At 40.3% G+C, this 11,429-nt stretch overlaps 1 protein-coding gene and 1 long non-coding RNA gene across 19 annotated transcripts in view; one reads left to right on the plus strand and one right to left on the minus strand.

The window, feature by feature from the left end:
* Positions 1–11,429, plus strand: part of LOC144313862 (uncharacterized) — a 48,174-nt gene that overhangs the window by 14,706 nt on the left and 22,039 nt on the right. The window lies entirely within an intron of this gene.
* The window catches only part of CELF2 (CUGBP Elav-like family member 2), an 814,981-nt gene continuing 814,501 nt past the window's right edge, over positions 10,950–11,429 (minus strand). For all 16 annotated transcript variants that reach the window (XM_077897256.1, XM_077897248.1, XM_077897253.1 and 13 more), the window contains one exon: positions 10,950–11,429. This exon is cut by the window's right edge. The gene's annotated coding sequence lies outside the window, so the exon portion shown is untranslated.

Raw genomic sequence — 11,429 nt, forward strand, 5'->3', positions numbered from 1 at the left:
TGGAGTCAGTCCTTTCAAACCCTGCCACTGCTTTGTCAACTAAATTTATGTTATATTCTAAATTCTTTGTTGTCATTTCAACATTTTCATAGCATCTGTACCAGGAGTAGATTCTATCTCAAAAAACTACTTTCTTTGCTCATTCATAAGAAGCCACTCCTCATCTGTTAAAATTTTTACCATGAGATTATAGCAATTCAGTCATGCCCTCAGGCTTCTCTTCTAATTTTAGTTCTTCTGCTCTTTGTACCACATCTGCAGTAACTTGCTTCACTGACATCTTGGTCCCCTCAAAGTCATCCATGTGGATTGGAATCGACTGCTTCCATATTCCTGTGAATGTTGATATTTTGAACTCTTCTTATGAATCATGAATGTTCTTAATGGCATCTAGAATGGTGAACCCTTTCTAGGAGGTTTTCAACCTCCTAGATCCATCAGAGGAATAACTAGAGTACATATTGCCTTATGAAATGTATTTCTCAAATGATAAGACTTGAAAGTTGAAGTGACTCCTTTGATCCATAGGCTGCAGAATGGCTGTTGTGTTAGCAGGCATGAAAACAACACTAATCTCATTGAACATCTCTATCAGAGCTCTTGGGTGACCAGGTGCATTTTCAATGAGCAGTCATGTTTTGAAAAAAAATTTTTTTTTCCTGAGCAGTAGGTCTCAACAATGGGCTTAGAATATTCAATAAACCATATTGTAAACAGATGTACTGTCATGCAGACTTTCTTGTTCCATTTATAGAATTTAGGCAGAGTAGATTTAACATAATTCATAAGAGCCCTATGGTTTTTGGAATGGTCAATGACCATTGGCTTCAATTTAAAGTCACAGCTGCATTAGCCTTTAACAAGAGTCAGCCTGTCCTTTAAAGCTTTCAAGCCAGACATGGACTTCTCCTCTCCAGCTGTGACACACCTAATGGCATCTTCTTCTAATAGAAGCCTGTCTCATCTACACTTACAATCTATTGTTTAGTACAGGCACTTTCATTAATCATCTCAAGTAGATTTCCTGGATAACTTGCTGCAGCTTCTACATCTGCACTTGCTGCTTCACCTTGCACTTAGATGTTATGGAGATGGTGTCTTCTTTAAACTTCATGAACAAGCCGCTGCTAGCTTCATGCTTTTCTTCTGCAGCTTCCTGACCTCTCTCAGACTTCATGGAATTGAAGAGAATTTGGACCTTGCTCTGGATGAGGCTTTGTCTTGAGGGAATGTTGTGTCTTATTTGATTTTCAATCCAGACCACTAAAATTTTATATCAATGATAAGAGTGTTTTGCTTTCTTATCATTTATGTGTTCATTGGAGTAGCACTTTCAATTTTCTTCAAGAACTTTTACTTTGCATTTATAACTTGGTTAACTGTTTGGCACAAGAGACCCACATTTCAATTTATCTCTACTTTTTACATGCCTTCTTCAGCAAGTGTAATCGTTTCTAGCTTTTGTTTAAAGTGAGAGATACATGATACTTCTTTTCACTTAAACACTTAGAGGGTAGTGTAGGGTTATCAGTGGGCTTTATTTCAACATTGTGCCTCAGAATAGGGAGGCCTGAGACTCAACAGGTTGGTTGAGCCTTGTTGGTGGAACCCCAGAACTCACATAACTTGTATCAATTAAGTGTGCCACCTTGTATGGCTGTTGTTTGTGGTGCCCCAGATCAATTACAGTAGTAACACCAAAGATCACTGATGAGCACAGCAAATATAATAATAAAGAGTTAGAGACTTTGTGAGAATTACCAAAATGCTACACAGAGACATGAAGTGAACAAATGATGTTGGAAAAATGGCACCGACAGACTTGCTTGATGCAGTGTTGCCATAACCTGTCAATTTGTAGAATACCCAGAGCAGCCCCAGTGGCTCAGCGGTTTAGCACCGCCTTCAGCCCAGGCATGATCCTGGAGATCTGGGATTGAGTCCCACGTCAGTCTCCCTGCATAGGGCCTTCCTCCCTCTGCCTGTGTCTCTGCCTCTCTCTCTCTCTCTGTGTCTCTCATGAATAAAATAAAAAGTCTTTAAAAAAAAATTGTAGAATACCCAGTATCTGTGAGGCACGATAAAATGAAGTGCAATAAGATAAGGTATGCCTATATTACTTTGAACTTCTTTGCTCCATCCAACAATTTCTGTTATGCTGTTTTCATTTTGTTTCTCAAAATAGTTTTTTATTTCTCCTTAATTTCTTCTTTAATCCATGGTTTGTTCAGGAGAGTGTGGTTTAGTTTTTATGTATTTGCGAATTTTCCAGTTTTACTCTAATTATTGAATTCCAGTTCATCTCATGGTGGTCAGAGAAGATGCTTGGTATGATCTCAGTCTTCTTGAATTTGCTTAGACTTGTATTGTAGCTAATATATGGTCTATCCTAGAAATTGGTCCAAGTGTAGTTGAGAAGAATGTGTGTTCTGTTGTTGGATTGAATGTTCTGTTATGTCTGTACAACCATTTGATCTATATCATTGTTTGAATTCACAGTTTATTCTCTGCCTAGGTTATCAATCCATTGTTGAGAATCCAAGTCTTATTGTAGTGCTGTTTATTTCTCCTTTAGCTCTATTAGTTTCTGCTTTATGTATATAGAAACTGATGTTGGGTGCATAGATATTGAAAATTGTTATGGTTTCTTGGTGTATTGATCCCTTTATCATTATATAATGACCTTCTTTTCTCTTTTTATGCCATTTTTAGTTTAAAGTCTATGTTATCTGATATAAGTATAGCTACCCCAGTTTTTGCTTTTGTTTTTGGTTACCATTTGCTTGAAATATTTTTTTCCATGCCTTCACTCTGAGACTGTTTGTCTTTAAGGTGAAAATGAGTCTCTTGTAGGCAGCATATTGTTGGATCTTGTCTTTTTATCCATTCAGCCATTCTATATCTTTTGATTGGAGAGTTTAATCTATTTACATATAATAAGTATTGATAAGTAAAGACTTACTGTTAGCATTTTGCTAATTGCTTTTTTTTTATTGTTTTGTGCATCTATTGTTCCTTATTTCTAACTCTCCTGCCTTTTTTGTGTGTGTGTTTTGATGTCTTCTGGTTATGCTTTGACTTCTCTATCATGTTCTTTGGCGTAATTTCTACAGGTTTTTCCCTTGTTAACATGAGGCTTACGTAAAATATCATAAAATTCTGACACCCTATTTTAAACTACCAACAACTTCACCTTCCATACAATTCCTGTATGTTACACTTTTGTTTCTTTTCCCTTTTACATTTTAGATAATTGGTGTTACACTTTACACATTTTTTATATTGTATAACATAATTTTTGGGCTTATGGTTCTTTTTACTGCATTTAATTTTTAAACTAGAGTTGAAAGTGAATTGCATACTACCATTGTATTACAGAATCTAACTTTCAGTGTATACTTACCATTACCAGTGAGTTTTACACTGCCTTGTTATGTTCTCATGATGTTATCTAACATATTTTTGTTTCCACTGGAACAACTTCCTTGGGCATTTCTTATAAGGCAAGTCTAGTGGTGATGAATTTCCTCAGCTTTTGTTTATTTAGGAAAGGCTTTATTCCACCTTAATTTCTGAAGGACAGCTTCACTGGGTTTGACATTCTTAGTTGACAGGTTTTTTTTTTTATTTTAATATTTTGAATATATATCATCCCACTTCTTTTGGCCTAAAAAGTTTCTATCTAGAAATATGTGGATAGTCTTATGGGCATTCCCCAGTATGTATCTTCTCTTTTCTCTTGCTGTTTTAAAAATTCTTTCTTTCTTCTTTGTCTTTTGACAATTTAATCGTAATGTGTTTCTTTGTAGCCCTATAGTAGTTTGCTGTATTATGATTCACCCTTTTTGGAGTCCTTTGGGCTCCTTGGATCTGGAGGTCTTTTTCTGCCAGGTTTGGGAGGTTTTCAGTCATTATTGCTTATATTTTTTCTTTTCATTGTGTACCATAAATCTCATAGGCTTTTATCACTGTTTTCATTCTTTTTAAGTTTTTGTTCCTTTGAATACTTTCAGATGTCCTATTTTTCAGGTCACTGTTTCTTCTGCATAGTCAAATCTCTTTTTAAAGCTTTGTCTCGAATTCTTCAGTGCAGTTACTGTACTAGTTTTAGCTCTAGGATTATATATATATATATATATATATATATATATATATATATATATATATATATATATATATGGTTTCTCTTTCTTTGTGGAGTCCTCATTTGTTCATGCATTGCTTTCCTAATATTTAGTTTTCTGTGTTTTTGTTGTTCATTAAGCTTCTTTAAGGTGATTATTCTGAATTTTTGACAGTTCATAGATGTCCACTTTTTTGGGGGTCAATTATTAGAACTTTTCTAGTTTCTTTTGGTGGTGTCAAATTTACCAAATTTATATATATATGTGTGTATATATATATATATGTGTGTGTGTGTATATATATATATATGTGTGTGTGTATATATATATATATATATATATATATATTATTATTATTTTTTTCCCTTGTGTGATCCTTGATTCCTTCCATTGGTATCTGCACATTTGAGTAACTGGTCTCCTCTAAGTGTTTTCAAGTTTGCTTTGGCAGAAGTAGTTTTCACACATTAGCTCAGTTTGGGTTTCTGGACATGTCTGCTGGTGGGATCTGCTCTTAGGATCTATTTTAGGGGGAAAGAGCTGTTTGAGTTCTGAGGTTAGAGTAGGGGTTGGACCATTTGCTAAGACTAGCTGGATAGGACTTTTGGCTTGGTTTCCTGCTGAAGTGAGGATGTAGAATGGGTTCCTTGGTTGCCTAGATTCCTTGGTCAGGTTTACTAGATGGTCTGGACTGGGTACTATACTCAGCAGAAGGTGGGACTGTGAATTTTTGCTGTTTGGGTACCAAGAAAGTGCACTGAATATCTTGGTTAGGTAAGCCTACTAGTTTTGCTCTGCAGATGGGGAAAGCCATACATATGCTGTGTTCTGCTCCAGGGCCACTGTAACCAGGGCTTTCAGATGGGCTACATACTTCCTGGTAAGGTTCTCTTGTCAGGCAGATTGAAGGCTGTATTTGGCAATAAGCGGAACTATAAATTAGTTTTCCTGCCCAGGAGAAGCAGCTCCAAGGCCACTCAGGCTCTTTGTGGTCTTGACTCAAGCTGACCTGTGCCCCCGGTTCCTTGGCCAGATAAGACCACTGGCTTTGTTCTGGAGGTAATTAGCTCTGCCCACCTGCCTCCTGGCTTGAGCATTGCTGAGTTATGCAGTAGCTTCAAGATGTTCTTGTGGGGTCTTTCTGTCAGATGGGGCTGGGGGCCATACTCTGCAGCATATGATTCAGCTCTCCTGCTTGGGTGGGACTGGGAGGGCAACTCCCAAATTTTCCCTAATAGGCTTTCTGATTGGGAGGCTGCTGGGAGGTATCCTTTACAGTGTGTGAGGCTGACTCACCTCTTCTGCCTGGGCCTAGGTAGACCAGGCTCCAGGGCCAGCAGAACTCATTATTTGAGGACCTGAGTCAGGCAGACCCACACCCTGTTGAGTTTCCTGGTCAGACTGTGCCACTTATTTGGTTCTGCAGATGCACAGATCCATTGCTTAGGAATATTACTTGGGCTTTATAGGTAGAAACTTCATCTCCCAAGACCTGAGAACTAGTGGTTGCACATCCTTCCCTGCTTCTCTCTCACAATCAAATTCCCCATGATTGAGCCCCTACAGAATCCCTTGTGTACCTCCTGAGGTAAAAACAGAGTAGGGGCTCCCATGAAAGCCCAGGGGTGTGGTTGAGATCTGTTTTCCCTGGACTCTGTTTTCCCCCTGGAGGAATCATATACTCCGAGTAGATTTCTTGGCATGCTGCTGTGCTGGCCTGGGGGTGTGGCAGTGTCATCAGCATACTTCTCCAACATGGTCTCTCTTGGTGTCTGTCATGCTGGGGGCTGCTTTATCCTTGCCTCTGTGTTCTAGAATTCTCTCTGTGGTGTCTTGTCCATGAATAGCTATTAGTGGTTCTTCTTGGGAGGGGAAGTGAGGTCTAGAACAAGCTAAACAACTTGTGGCCATCTTAGAGATATTCCTGTTTTATTCTTGAACAACAGAGTCCCCAGTATTTCCTTTTTGGTTGTTCTAGACAACTCAAGGGGGCTGCCTTTCACATCTTTCATCCCAGGAACATGGAAGTTGAATTGGAAATCCCTTTTGCTCTGAAGCCTGCTCTGCAGAGGGTGGGACACCAGGGAAGCCTGGCAGATGTCAACAATAGCTTTCTATGTCTGGGCTGAAGTTGCTACTAGGAATAGGGATAGATCTAGCCCTGTAGGAGAGCTGAATGAGGCTCTTGGATGGTGGAGCATACATTCACAGTGGGATGGGAAGGTAGCAGCTGGGTGGAGAGCAAGCTCATGTGCCCTGGAACTACATGTAGATGGATGATGACTGCACTGTTGACTCTGCAGGATGTCTTCTCATGCTGTAGCTGCCATCCCTCATTCTGGCCAAGGCTCTCTCTCCCCTTACCAGTCCCCTCCCAGTCTCATTGTACTCTTTAAGGGGAAGGTTCTCATTTGTTCCAGGTCTCAGTCTTTAGAGATGAAATTAGTGGATGGAACATGTTCTGTAGACTGGTAAGGATGTGCCATAGTTGGCCAGTTTGGACCATGACTCTGGCACATAGAGCTATTTCACTCAGCTCTGCCATTGTAGAGCCTTTGGTTTATTGAAGACTTTAGGGCTAGCTCCTCTGCTCCAATCACCTGTTTTATTTCATTGTCCCCCAGAACACACCTTTAAGCTCTAGTCAGGGAGACACTGTGTCTGATAGCGCTGAGCTCTACCAAGGACTAAACTGTCTGAAAGAGCTGCCATCTCTTTGTAGAATTTCAGTACGTAATTTCATGTGGGCACCGTGTGATATACTTTCTTGTTGTGCAGAGACAGGTGTTTTGTCTGGACCGTCTATTCTTTCTCACTTGAAGGGTTTCTCCTTACTTGGCACATATGCAAATGATGGCGATTTCCTGGAGGCTGGATCACCCATTACTTCTCTTTGCAGTCCCTCTCCCTCCTAGAGGGCCTCACATATGGTAGCTGCTTAATGTATATCTTTTGCATACATGAATGGTTAACTGATTGTGCACTATTTCTGTGATAGCTATTGACAAGTTGGGATACGTCACTGATTACATTTCCTGGATGTCAGGAGCTAAGTGGCAACAGTAGCGGCATCAACTTTTTGCCTTTTCAAGGCTGTTGTAATGACTTAGTTGTATTGGCTGTGGGCTGGTCCAGGCCCCATCCTGCTCAAAGTACTAACCTGGCAGATTGAACAGTAGGTGCAAATGGGAGTTGACCTGCTGCTCAGGAATGTCTTAGGATCATATGCCTTTATTCATAATTTTTTGAAATTGATTTTCTCCATTCTGTAGCTTTTCTTGTCTCTTAGATGTTAAAAATCTATCTAGGAACAGTCCCTAAATATAAAATGTTTTGGAGAGTGTGCAAAATTTAGCCTAAAAAAAGATGACAGTTTACGAAGGTGGCTTGATCTCATGGTAGGAATGTCCTTTCCATTCAGGACCCAGGGGCTGATTAGCCCTGTGGCAACAAGAGAGAACCTGCATATTTGGGACCCACAGGCAGAAAAGTGTTCTTCTTTCTCCTACCTATGTCCCAGACCTCCCATAGTGGCTCCTGACTTTTGCCAAGAGGCCTCTAGTTTCCACCATCCTCAACCCATACCATAATCTCTCTCCACAGTTATTTCCTGAGTTGTCCATTTAATATGGAATGTTCTTCTCTGGCCCCAGTGAGGCCACCTGTTATATTGATACATCCATCTGTCTATTCACCCACCTACTCTTCTACCCTCCCTCCTCTCTTCCCTCCCTCCTTCCTTCCCACCTTCCACGCGTTCATCCACAAATCCATCCATCTACCTATCTCTCCATCCTTCCATCCAACCACCCATCTCCCTCTCCATCCTTCTATCCCCCCAGCACTTTTGAGCACTATTTGCAGGTACTTTGTGAGGCACTGGGAGTACAGTGATGGATGAGAGACAGGCTGCTCCATCTAGGAGCTCATGTTCTAGGTTCAGGAGACAGACATAAGCAACATGTAAACAGCGCACGAGAAATAGTGAATGTTATGATGCATCGTGGACAGAGAACTATGAGAATATAGAAGAGAAATGAGGAAAGAAGAAAGAAGAAGAGAATGAATCCAAAGGCAATTAATAATTGTCACAAGGCTTAGGTACAGATAAGCCTTTTATCTTAGGTACAGAGTTACCCTCTTCCAAAGCAGTGTTTTAAAAAATCTTTTGTGCATTTAGTAGAAAAATGTTTTTTTCTAAATAAAATTCTGTATGAAACAACCAATAAATAAAACAAGCAAAAGCAGAATGTCTTTGGTTAAATTGGGGGTGGGGTGAAGATGGGGGTGGTGATCTGGAAAGATTTCTGCTTGGCTGCATCCAGACTTCTGAGCCCTGACCTCTGCTCTTCCCTAGGTGGTCAAAGTTGTTTGGATTCTGGTTGTTGCTGAGGACACAGCTTTGCCTTAGAAGTGCATAAAACCTACAGGCCTTTACAGGCAAACCTCTAGGTGATTTTGGCACCCACTTAAGACCCAAACTTGATAGCTGGGCTTTTCTTTTGGGGAAGAGAAATTTATATATAATACTTAGAGTTAGGAAGGGGTGGGTTATAGTGAAGAATCAGTTGCCCCTTTTGAGAATGGAGTTAGTTCTTGGTCCTCATGGCCTAGGGTAGGACTGTGGGTACATTAGCCTATAAGGTATGGTGGGCAAGCTTCTAATGTATAGTTTCTCACAAGGAAAAAAGCCTGTTCTGGGACTTGTTAGTATAGAGATCTCTACTTGAAGAGCTGTGGTATCTGGTTGTGCCTTGTCCATATTTGTCCCAAGAACCCAGGGATAGCTCCGAGGCTCTCTGGGGTTGGCTGAGCCGACCGTGGTAGGAGACAGTAACATACCAGGCCAGCAGAGAGGAGCTGAGCTGACTGTGTCGGTAGGTACTACCACTGCTACTAACTGGTTGACCTTACCGAGTATTTGCAAGTGCGATAGACCCTGCTCTGAGTGTTTTCTGTGTGTTGGCTTAATTAATCCTCATAATAACCCCACGGGAAGATATTGTTTTTACCCCTATTTTGCTGATGATATTAAGGCACAGAGAGGTTACATGGATAATTAGTGGTGGAGCTCAGCCTTAAACTGAGACAGTATGGCTCACCAGAGAAAGCTCTTAAGTGTTTTTGTAGGTTTAACACCAGCTTCATGTTGGAAAGTTCATGCAGTCTCAAAATAGGGGATTTTAAAATGGAGCTTTAACTATAGTTGACCAGTCTTTTAGATTTATATATTTAATATCTCTATATTTGTGTATTTGTTTATTTTTAAAAACATCCTCCAGATGTAGGCAGGTATAAGTTGGTACTAGGCTGCTTTGCTGTCCTATAGAAAAAGGTAAAAAGAAACATAGCCTTCCCTTAAAGCAGTTCCCACCTGACCATCAAGCCTCACTGTGAGCCAGGTCTCCCAGTGTGGAGCCCTTGGGTGGTGAATCAACAGCAGTGGGCAACGAAGGTGGAGAACCACTGAATTGGGACTGAGATGGAGAGGGCATTATACTGTTGTCCACTCTTCCCTGACTGAACCTCAGAGCTCTCCTACCCATTATTGCCTTGGATGTGTTCTCTTAAGAAAGGAAGATGCTTTCTAGCTATGTGACTGATGCTCAAGGCAAGACTATGAAAAAAGTACTGCCTAGGGCACCTCCCTGTAGCCGGCTTTTTAACACTTAAGCCCAGGTCATTTAGAGCAATGGCTCTCAAAATATTATTATTATTATTTTTACTTTTGAAGCAGAATCTCTTTGTCCTAACCCCAAAGTACATGGCTCCAGCAAGCATAGACATCTAGACCCTTTGATTTAACTACTCTTGGCTATTTCTCTGATCCTTCACTTTCACTAGAAGTTGTTTTGTTTTTGTGCCAAATTGAGGAGTAGGATGTTTGGGGTGAGAGGAGGCAGAGACTGGAAGAAGAATTTCAGATTGTGGATTTTCATTAGCTATGCTTTCTCTGTCCCTCATTATCAGGGATTACTAAGATTTGTTTTATAAAGGATTAGGATGTCTGTGCCATTTTGCAAGTCGGAGTTTAGGAGTTTTTCTTAGAATCAAACATTAATCAAGAAAAACAAATCTAACATAAAAACCCCAAAGCAAAAAAAAAAAAAACAAACAAAAAAAAAACCCAAGAGAAAGCTCCATTCTGTTCAGACTTAAGGCCTGTAGGAAAATTTTCAAAAGTATTTCTTCAAGGGGCCAAGCAGCAGGACTCCCATTTAAGCTTTGCAGCTGTTGTAGGATGTCTCCCTCACATATCGCTTTGAAATTTTACCCCTCTCATCCTGAATGATCAAACACCCTCTCTGCTCGCTCTCATTTTGCAGGCCTGAATAGAGCCACCATTGCGCTCCAGCAGGGTATATAGTTTTTAGTGTCACATCACTTTGGAAAAGCATTGACGCAAACCAGCATTATTCTTGGATCTGCCTTTCTTTTTTGTCCCCTTTCTTCTGAACCTGAAGAGATCACATTCAGAAAGGCAGTTGGGTTTTCTAGTTTAGGGCAGATTCTAGACACTTTCCAGGGGTCTCTGGCAGTGAAGGGATTGTTTTCTTCTGCCACCCATCGTGCCCTAGGTAGAGATTTGCCATGGTCACCAGTAAGGGAATGGTTTTCCAGGTGTCTTTTGCTAAAATGTACTCGGAAGAACTTCCCCCCACTCCATTTTGTTTCCAAAGAAAATTTATTGAATATTAAGTCATAAAGCCAGTGATATAATTATAATGAAAAATATCCTGTATCACTCAAGACTTAAAAGAACAAAAATACCCCTTAGAAACACTGCCTTGAAAAATAATCACATTAACTTTACACACAACAGAATCCTTTCTTAAGCTTTATTTAAGAAATCGAGTACTATATAGTTCAATATATATAAGACACATCCAGTATTGTGTTCCTGATAGCAAGTGCATAGATTTTGTTAAGATATCATTTCACTCGATATAAACGTTTTATGGTCACATGAAGATAATATTCCCAGTGATTTTGCCCAAGCATGAGAGGAGAAAACAGAACACAGCAAAAATAGTGAGCTACAACAGAGATGAGAAACAAAAACAGCGAATTAGCAGAACAGTCGATTCCTGATAAGTGAATAAGCTGATTGTTTGGTCACAATGTTTTATTCACTTATCAGGAACGATTCACAGTACGTTGATGGTCACTGTGTTTCCTCGCCTGCCAGCTAAGAGGCCCGGCCTGTGGACTGTTGGTAAGTGTAATGGGCTGGGCAGGCATAGCTGCCGCCAACATGGTAAATGTTGACAGTCCTGTAATTTCCCAAGGTGTCTGTGTGTGGCA

The sequence above is a fragment of the Canis aureus genome, chromosome 5, assembly GCF_053574225.1.
Source record: "Canis aureus isolate CA01 chromosome 5, VMU_Caureus_v.1.0, whole genome shotgun sequence".
NCBI classification, from domain to species: Eukaryota; Metazoa; Chordata; class Mammalia; order Carnivora; family Canidae; genus Canis; species Canis aureus.